The sequence below is a fragment of the Bremia lactucae genome, linkage group LG19 (genome assembly GCF_004359215.1).
Source record: "Bremia lactucae strain SF5 linkage group LG19, whole genome shotgun sequence".
In the NCBI taxonomy this organism is placed as follows: domain Eukaryota; phylum Oomycota; class Peronosporomycetes; order Peronosporales; family Peronosporaceae; genus Bremia; species Bremia lactucae.
The window spans coordinates 1,742,874-1,753,760 of NC_090628.1; positions in this window are offsets into that span (position 1 = coordinate 1,742,874).

Below are 10,887 nucleotides of genomic sequence, written 5' to 3' on the forward strand. Positions count from 1 at the left end.
TTACGGATCGATTAAAAGCGGGCCATGTAAGGGAGTCAACCTCCCCACATAGCTCTCCGACCTTCTGTGTGCGAAAGGCCACAGGAGAGTGGCGGATGGTGCACGCATTCAATAAACTGAATGCTGCAACAATATTGGCTCAAACGCATACACCTAGAAAAGAAGTAATCATAGATGGTATGTCTAAGAGTTCCATCTTCTCGTCTATGCATCTAATGGATGGATTTTATCAGATCCTTATGCGTGAACGGGACATCCCGTACAAAGCAGTGAGCACTCCCAGTGAGATGCTCCGGGAATGGCTAGCAATGTCACAGGGGCTTAGTAACGCCCCTGCAACATTCAACAGATGCGTAACGAATCTATTGAGACCGGTGCGGGAATTCGCACCAAGTTATTTCGACGATATATTCGTCCATAGCCAGGCCATGGACGGTGAAACGGACGTGGAGTTCATAAAACTCACGTTCGTCAGGTTCTTACACGTATGCGAAAGCATAAGTTCTATGCAATTCTCAAGAAGTGTATATTCGCTGCAAGCGAAATACCACTTCTTGGGTGCATCGTCGGAAAACACGGCGTGCGCCCTGATCCCAAAAAGATCAGGGCAACTATCGACTGGCCATCTCCAATCGATGTCAAGGGACTTGGAAAGTTCCTTGGGCTAGCGGCGGACTTGCACAAGTTCTTACGCAATTATGCTCAGATGACAATTTATCTCTCTCGTCTCTTGAAAAAAGACGAGAAATGGTTACGGAACGCTGATTGTCAGCGTTCCATATGAAGGTATCAAGCAAAGCTTGATGCAATCGCCCATCTTGGCGATTTCAGATCAAGACAGACCATTCCATGTGGTCTGTGACGCCAGCGATTTCGCAATTAGCTGTGCTTTAATGCAATACGATACAGACGGCGCGGAGCGCGTTCGTCTGTTACCAATCGCGTCAGCTGCAACCAGCTGTACGCAATTACCCTGTGCATGACAAGGAACTCCTTGCCATAAAACATGCACTGGCTAAGTTAAGGATCTATTTCTTGGGCGATAGACCGTTTAATGTCGGTCGAACGAATGAGTTCGACCGACAACCCGATGCGTCTTTACGCACGTCCGTAAACAGTCCACACCTCTCGCAAAGAATGGCGAAATGGTTGTCTTTCTTCGAGGGGTATAAAAGTTTCGTAGAGTATAAACCAGGACGACTTAACTTCGTTGCTGATGCCCTTTCGCACTGGCCCGATTTTAAGCCGGCTGCGCAAATCAACAGTTAGCATAAGGCTACTCTTGCAACAATAAGTGCTCCGTCTTCAACAATACTCGACGACGTTAGAAGAGCTTATCAAAAAGATAAAGCTCTCAAAGAGTTAATAGAATATCTTAGAAAACCATCACGACAATTCTTAAAAGGATTGTCGAAATTGTATCAATCCTCAACAGATCGATACACAACATGCAATGGGTTACTGTTATTACACAGCCATTGCTCGCGACCCACCTCGTGTCGTCACCTCACTCATAATGATCAGCGTGTACGCATCATGTATGAGTGCCACGACGCACCAATAAGTGGTCAACGTGGACGTAAGAAGACTTATACTACAATAAGTCGCGACTTTTACTGGTTACGCCAGTATGAGTTCGTCCGCAAGTACATTACGTGCTTGCGAAGTTTGTCAATGGTTAAAGCCACTGCTTCATCCCGTGCTCCATTACAACCTCTGCCTATTCCGGCAGAGTGTTGGCAGTCCGTATCCATGGACTTCGTCTTCGGATTTCTCGACGTCGAACATAAGAGTAACGGTATTCTTGTTTTTGTTGACTGTTTCAGAAAAATGGCACATCTTGCTGCAGTACCGGAGTCGATCACAGCCGAAGGCTGTGCTCGTGTCTTTGTTGACACGATTTTCGAATCTATGGGTTACCCCGCGAACTGGTCCAGATCAAGACCCTACATTCATGGCGGAATTTAGCACACTGTGCTAAAATCGCTTGGAACACAGTTTAATATGTCAACTTCCGATCATCCTGAAGCAGATGGTCAGATGGAGCGTGAAAACCGTATCCTTAAAGAGATACTTCGCGGATACGTCCACTCTTTTACGAGTTGGAGCGAGTTCTTGCCGATGGTAGAATTTGCCATCAACAATTCAGTGCATGCTTCTACAAAGCATACACCGTTTTTCGTGAACGGCTCACGCCATCCACGTATACCCACCTTATTTTAGAGTGGCTCTTATTCAAGGGGGAGGGACTCGCTCAAGCAAAGAACTTTCTAGGCCTTGATCATCACGCATTGGCCGTAAGGCCAATACGAAGGATACCAATGTTGATTTTATTAACATTGAAGTGGACAAATTCAGTAATAGAAATGATGCTATTACTGACTTTGACAACGATGCTGAAAGACTCAGCATCAAAATTAAAATTATCAATGAGAACTATAATACTCTCAATGATAAAGAGATTGATATATCCGCAGTGCGAGCCGGTCGCACTAAAAACAAATATAAAATTGAGTCAGCAGTGGTCCGTTTCGTACAGGATTCCATCGCTGATGCGGTGGACCGACAGAAACGGAACTCTGACAGAAACGGAAGAGCAAATATACTTTCATTTAATGACCTAGTCCAACTGTCTACGGTAAACCTGCCAAAACATGTAGTGATGAATGTAGGCAGTAATAGATTTACTGCCCAAGTATATCGGCCCGTTTCGTGTACTACATCGCCAAGGCAATGCGTACACGATCGAGCTGCTTCGTAGTATGCGTACGCATCCTACATATTATGTTGGGCGTTTCCACCTGTACCATCAATACAATGCTTGTTCGGTTCCGGATTACATCGATATGGTCTTGGGCATCCGCCAAAGCCTGATGGTACCGAGCTAAAGCGTTATGGTCTCGGGACAGAGTCTGATCCTCATGAACCAGACGATCCACTCTTTACTTCAAGGAAGAGATCTTCTGACGAGCAGTCACCAGTTCGTTTAAAAGGGACTAATATGTCCTTTTCGTTCGCCAGCTGGTCAGTCGCAACTTGCGCAATTTGTAAACTGGTCACATGAAACATTATTGAACGTCACCGCTAACTCGTGACGACGGGATTGCTTGTGATCAATGTCGTCCCTCAAATAGTAAAGGGTGTGATCCAAATTACGATGTTGATTCGGGTTCGTCAAACGAGGCGAACCCAATTTTTCCTTCCCCCCCCTCCTCCATTGACGGAGTCGAGTGCTCGACAGAAGGTCCATTAGAGAACGAGCGCTGCCCGCGCTCGTGAAAAGGATTGAAGGTTTTCAATCCCTTGACGAACCTCGTAAGAGATAAGCGTTCTCCAATTAGGACATTAAGAAAAGATGCTTCCTTAGGGCATGACCTGCACCCTTAAAACAGTATGGGTATAAGTCCCCCCACGAGAGGTAAGTTATCCCCGCCTCTCTAGACAAACGACGCAGCTTATAGCGTGCACCGACTACGGACCGTTTTTCGAGCCGTTCGCAAAAAACATCCAGTTTGTCAATCCAGGCCACGCGGCCTATGCATTGATCATTCTGGACAAATGCTGTTCAAGTTTGGAACAAAGGTTTGACATCCTTTGTCCGCTTACAAGTGTACCACCGATGCCGAAAAAAAGGCATCGATGAAGAATTCCGTTTCAACCTCATCAGGCTTGTGGCGCAGAGTCGACTATCGGAATAAGGTATGGATCGTTGGTCATACCAAACCAACGAGCTAGAGGGCAACCAAGGTTTATTCTTTGAAGCGAACCGCAACGTATTGCGGTCCCTCTCCCGTTTGCTCATGTAACGTTAACGACAATATTACTTTCGAAGTGATCCATCGATTACTCTTTTACTGGTGATGCGAACTAGCACCACCAACAGCATCTTCCTGCACGATCGCTTTGTTTCTAGTGACGCATACTAACGTCACCAGAGTGATCGTCGCCCATGGAGTCATCCTCAGATGACTCTCCATCAAAGAGGCCCGACGAGTCGAACAACCTCGTCATCACTTCTTTGGTTGTCACGTTAGAACCCAAAGGTTTAACGGACTCGGCCCCGGGTGATCCGGCGGCATTCACAGTAGCCTCTGAGTCGGGCAATGACGGTGACTTGGATCAGTCACCTTAAATTGGTGTAGCAGGTGACTTGTCACCGTCACCTGCAATGATATCAACATACATATTCCAGTCACCTCCAATGGGAGTAGGAGGTGACATATTCCCCACGGTAGACGTATTAGCGTCTTCTGAAACATTTGCATTATCAGCAGCTGCACTGATCCGTGCAGCTGCCAGCTTTGCGGCCTCACGGGCGACGCACGTACTTATTAGTCGTCATGCGCAAATGAATTGATTTCTGAGCAAAATAAATAATGCGACAAAATTGGAATTTTTAATTAAAAATCAATAATGCAAATTTGCAGGGAACGACCTAAGAAGTATTCCCTGTCACCCCAAATCAGTCATTATAGTGACTGTTGGTTAAGGGGGGAATGATGAAACTGGGTGTCCCATTACAGAAGTATTAATTTCTTAAAGAGTAATAATTTTTATTATGCTTTATGAAAGGAAATAAGCAAAGAAGTATTAATAATTATCTTTATTAATTATGTGACATAAGTTTCAGTATTACGAAATCTGGTAATATTGATGCAATAAGACATTAGTTCTATTGATTGGTTGCTTAAAGTTCAAATCAACCTTGCTAATTTTTATAAGACACGATTGTGCGTTGCGCAAGAGGGCACCATACATATTTTTATTAGTATCATAAGTTCAGCACTAGATAGAGTGGTTACGTAGGAAACTAATTATATTAATAGATTTTTACTTTTCTCTATTCTAAAGCCTTGGTCTGGACCCTTAAAGCTAAGTCCCCTTAGCTTTTTGGAAACCTTCTTCTGTGTACGCGACGGTTCGAGGCACCTCACCTACAATGTAATCAGTGTAAGCCAACTAGTACTGGTCAGTACTAATGAAAGGTGCCCCATTATGCCCACCATATATTAATAAAATTTTGCGTTTATATTAAATAAACGCAAAATTTCATGCGAAATTATTAAAGTTGAAAAGTAGTCATGTACTAAACTGTTTTTTTAGTTTTTACTAGATTGAAGTTGACTACAGTCTTCAGGTACTGGGTTGCCTTCGCTTGCTGTGCTCAAGATAGACCAGTACTGGCGTCTGACCGAATTGTTTTAAGACACAACTTAATCCATACCTCCAGCGCGATTTCCTATATTAGTGAAACCCGATTTTGAGCAGCTACGGCTCTAAATTTTCTGTTTTCGGCTGTGTTGGGCCTGTTTCGGACTAGTGGTGACTGTATCCACATCTTCTGTGAATGCTTCTCTGCTGCAAAGTCTCGCATATTGATTTTGAAATGCCCAAATTTCTACAACTTTGAAATAGCAGATTTTTCTCAATTAGTCAAACTCGATTTTAGAAGAGCTACGGCTTCACAGTTTTCGTTTTCGGCCGTGTTGGGCCTATTTTGGACTAAGTGGTAAAACTTGGTCCGAATATGCCCAACAGGGCAAACACGTGAGCCACGTCTCCTACGAACGCTTTTATGACACAAAGTATCGCATGGTGATTTTAGAATGCTCGAATCTCTACATTTTTGAAGTACTAGGTTTCCCTACATTAGTGAATCTTGATTTGTGAAGAGCTACGGCTACACAGTTTTTTTCGTTTTCGGATGTGTTGGGGACTGCATCCACGTCTGCTTTGACGCTTTTCAGCCGCAAAGTCTCGCATAGTGATTTTGGAACAAGCGGGGAACGACCAGCTAGGATACGCACACTAGATACTTGCTTGATATTGGTAACATATCGGGGGGGGGAGGGGTATTGTAACCCCACGACGGTGCATTGCGGCCACTATTCAAACAGTTTCTTCCGATCAACTGCAGCTTGGATTACTTCTTTGTGTTCCTCTTCTGTCAGCGCGCGTCGTGGATGAACGGCTGTGTAACAAAGTGTATCGTCACATGAAATTAACACTTAAAGGTTGTTAATTAATACGTTCTTTAAAAGGTAGATAATATTTTGAAAATATTACTTCCAATGGCAATATTCGGAAAGCTTATCTTTTGGAAGATATATGCCATTATAACTACTTGCTCCGCGGTCCAGTCGGCACTGGACGCGCGAAAAGAGAGAGACAGATAAGACTTTATTACATGTTTGGTACTGGTAGATAATTAAGTTAGTAGTAACTGGATAGAAACAGAAGGACTTAATTATATTAAATACAGTTTTCTTTTAACCCTCTTTACAGTAAGTGTTTTAAGAAGACTCTTCCCCTGCACATACTAGTGGACGTGAAGTGACGTGAGGCACCACTTGCACTGAAGCAGTGCAAAGTGGACTTGTACTGAAGCAGTACAAATCGGCAGTGCCCCGTCAGGCTGGGTGGTAAATGATTCGTGAATGTGATCGTAGATGCCGACTTCAACTGCCAGTGACTTCTTCTTCACCACGCCGAGCTGCAAAGTTAAACATACAGCCTGTCCCACGTCGGGCTCGAATACGCTTGCGCATGAACACTGCAAAGTAACAGCTTTGATGGCACCTTCTCACTTGTTCCTAGCTCCCTAGTGTGCAGAACACTCACAATGTAGCCTTCATCAACCAGAAGTGTATTTATAGGAGCACGCAGAATTTCTAGGCAAGGATCGGTGGTGGTGGTAAGTTCTGGGTAACGATCCATGCTGATTTTTAGTGGTATTCTGAATTTTGTAAGTCTGTGCATCCATAAAGCGAAAGTAAGTTCGATTCTAATAGTTTGATCAGCCAATCACAGTTCTTATAAATAGCAAAAATTGAGTGTTGAATAACAACTTCCATTGTTAAACATTTCTATTTCTTTCTGTTTGGAGGCTTTGTGTGCCTACATGCGGATCTTAAAACATTAGGTCGTGGTATAAGCAGCATACAAATGCAGGCGGGATTAAAGCTACCGAACTGCCTTAAATAAGCTCGGCGGTTGCTCACCTTGCGTCAAGAGTAAGAAAGAAACTAATCTTTCTAAAGAGTGTGGAGCGTGTACGCTAAACAAGCAGCCAAATTAAAGTGATCAGCTGCTCTGCTTCAGTACAAGTCCACTGCGCACTGCCTCTGTGCGAGTGGTACCTCACGTCACTTCACGTACACTAGTACGTGCAGAGGAAGCCTCTCTTTAAAACACTTGCTTTAAAGAGGGTTAATTAAAACTGTTTTAAATATATAATTTAATTTCTTCTGCTTCTATCTATTTATTACTATCTTAATTATAAACAAATACAGAACATGTACTAAAAGTCTTATCTGTCTTTCTCTTTGTGCGCGTCCAGCGCTGACTGGACCGCGGAGAAAGTAGATATAATGGTCTATATCTACCAATGGATAGGTTTTTAGAATATTACCATGTAAAGTAATATTCTCTATTAATTAACAACCTTTAAGTGTTAATTTCATGTAACGATACACCCCGTTAGCATCACCCCTCCCTTAGACGACAATCACTCTGACTGCCGTTGGATAGAGTGGTCACTATAAGACCATATTATGGAAAAGATGTTGGTTGGTCAGAACCATCATTTTTTTAAATCTATCGCATGGTTAACATGTCCATACGGTATGCGAATAATACGGCGCCTTATCTGCAATACATGCAGCCGCGGGCGACGCATTATTGTCTCTTGCGGCAGACGTTTCGTCTGCCGTAGTATCTTCTTCTCCCGCAACACTAGATGTTGCGGGTGCACGTGGTGAGTCACCACGTGATTGCTATCCCTCTTTGGAGGTCGACTATGAATGCGAGTTGGATAAAATGGCCGACTCTGGGAGAACAGAACAGTCGCCTGATCATCGTCAGGCGGCTGACTATGAGCCTTCGAATTAGGGGGCTCATTCGAGTAGACGTGCTGGTAGCATTCGCTACAGCATGTTCGGTTCCGACGATGAGGATGATTCCTTATCGCCAGTACCGTCTCCCGTGCCGTCACCCACACATATTCATAATCGTGGTGATGACGATGGCGCAAGCCATCGAAAAAAAGTTCTTGTGGTACCCCCTGTATCAGTGGGTACCACTCAGGGGAGCGTAGACAATACAATATCTCGTCTTGCCCCTGAGAAGAAGAAGCCGTGGCTTTTGCCCGAACGGCTAGTCAATAGCTTGTATGAAGAGACTACTCCTCACAATAAATATCCCTTATTGCGACAAATGTACATGGCCTTGATCCCAGCGCGAAGAACTTTCGCGCTGAGGAAGTTTTATATCTCGATGCTTTTCTTAAGCATTGATGGTATGGTGGCAACAACACAAGCGAGATAAAATCTCGCTGATGCAAGCCTGGAGCGCGTTTATTCGCAATGTCAAAAACATTGGACGCGAAGCCTGGCTTCAAAGACTTATCGCGATTCGCGTAAAGTTTGAGAAACGAACTCCAACGGGTGCAAGGTATAAATTGCATCGGTTGTCGCGTGAGGCTGGGCTTCCATGCCTCGCGTGGGGTGATCCCTGTCCGTGTTGTGTTGACAACACGAAGAGAGTAAAAGGGGATGTCTATTCTCTTTCTTCGCCCTGGGGAAGGGCTCGCATCTCTATTGAGATGCGTGACGCGATTGACGTTTTGCTATCGATTTACAAGCGCCAAGGGCGCGTGTTTTCCGATGGGCCTTCTGAACCATCGGGTGGGTCTCGTCATACTGACGGACGAGGCCCTCAACGTCAACAATCAGCTGGGAACGAGGTTCCCAGCTGTCATGCGAAGGTGGATAACCTCGCCAGCGAACAAGATAACTCGTTCGCTGCCCCTTCACATCACGGTGGTTCTGGATGCGTTCCACAACGTAACGTTGACCACCGTGAGAATCCACCAATAGTTGTGGAGGAGGAGGGAAAATTAGATCCGACCCATGGATCAAAAGTCGAAAAACTTCAAGCTCGAGAACGTTCTCCATGAGTTGGAAGAGGGACTTGATCACGAGCGCGGTAAGCGTCGCTCGTTGGAGCAGACGGTGCAGGCTCACTATATCGAACGGTTGGAAAACTGTACGAAGAGTGCGTACTCCATGTTGGAGTACGAGCGGAAATATAACGCTCTTCGTGATGAGCTGTCTTCCGCTCATCGCGATTTCGAGGATCTTCGGACCCGGCATGAGAATCTCCAAATTCAACACGAGAATCTGGTTCATGACTACAAGAATCTCGTAGGGATTCTTGAAAGGGGTGGTCAGATCCGTCCTCGGAAGAAACCGCTTACTGATGGTAAGGGCGGAGCCGACCAACGTAAAACGTAGGATGCGCTCGCAACCTACGTGACAATTCTATTGTGTATGCATTGCCTCTGCGATGCAGTGCACGGAAAGGCCCAATGAACTTGGGTGGTAGTTTACTACTGTTCACGTTAGTGACTACATGCTTCGGTAAGTTTATCGTAGACAGGAGTACTAGATCTTTATTTCGAATGAAAGAACATTTGCTCTTCCATTTTGTCTGCGTCCCGTTTCTGACGGTCCTGTACGAAACGGACTACTGATTCTCGAGGCAGCTGCAATTCCTCTGCTGCTTATTTGTTCTGTTTTTTTCAGTGCGCTTTGTGCGCACTGCCATAGAATCTTTCTCTCTTTCGATGTCGATTGTTTCGACAGCGACATTATTCGCGTCGTTAGTAATTTCAACGCGAGATTAGCATGAGCCAGAGATGGTTTTGCTCGTGTGAGTCCACCCCCTCTTAAGCTAGAGGATTCCTCTAATTCGGTGGGTATACGTGGATGGCGTAAGCCATTCACAAAGAACGGTGTATGCGTTGCAGACGCATGCTCCGAATTATTGATGGCGTAATCGACCATCGGTAAAAAACTCGCTCCAATTCGGATACGATTGGACGTAACCTCGAAGTATCTCTTCGAGGCGCGATTAAAGCGTTCCGTCCTACCATCTGTCTCTGGATGATCAGAAGTTGACATAGTCAGCCGTGTTCCGAAAGATCGGAACACGGTTCGCCAAAATCCCACCGTAAACCGTGGATCTCTATTCGAGACCAGTTCGCGGGGTAAACCGTGGAGTTTGAATACCGTGTCGATAAAGACACGGACACTACCCAGAGAGGTGATCGATTCTGGTACTGCAGCAAGATATACCATCTTCTTGAATCTGTCTACAAAAATAGGATCCCATTATTTTTGTGATCGTCTTCGGGAAATCCAAAGACGAATTCCCTAGATACGGAGTGGCAACACTCTGCCAGAAGTTGTAGAGGTTCGAGAGGTGCACGGGATAAAGAGCTAGGCTTCACCCGTTGACATACCTCGCAAGCACGAATGTACTTGCGCACGAATGTACTTGCGCACGAACTGATACTGGCGGGCCAGTAAAAGTCGCGACTTACTGTGATATAAGTTTTCTCACGTCCACGATGCCCACTTGTTAGTGCATCGTGACACTCATACACGATGCGCAAGCGCATATCATTGTGAGTTGGGACGACGAAACGTGGAGTGTCGCCGGCAACGGCTGTGTAATACAATAAGCCGTTGCGTGTTGTGTATTGATCGGGTGACGATCAATACGAAGCCGGTAAATCTTTAAAAGATTTATCGAAAGTATTCATCAGAGGATCCATTAAACGCAGAAGGTCCTTATCTTCTGCGTAGGCTTTCTTTTTGTCATCAAATAAGGTTGATAACGCAACACTTGAAATGAGTGTTGCAACAGTGGGATTATTTTCACTGTTGGAGTGCACTGCCTACTCGAAATCGGGTCGGCGTAAATACGCATCAGCGACGACATTAAGTCGTCTTGTTTTATATTCCACGGAGAAATTTTACTCCGCGAAGAAGGATAGCCACCTCGCCATTCTTTGCGAGAGGTGTGGGCTATTTACGGCCGTGC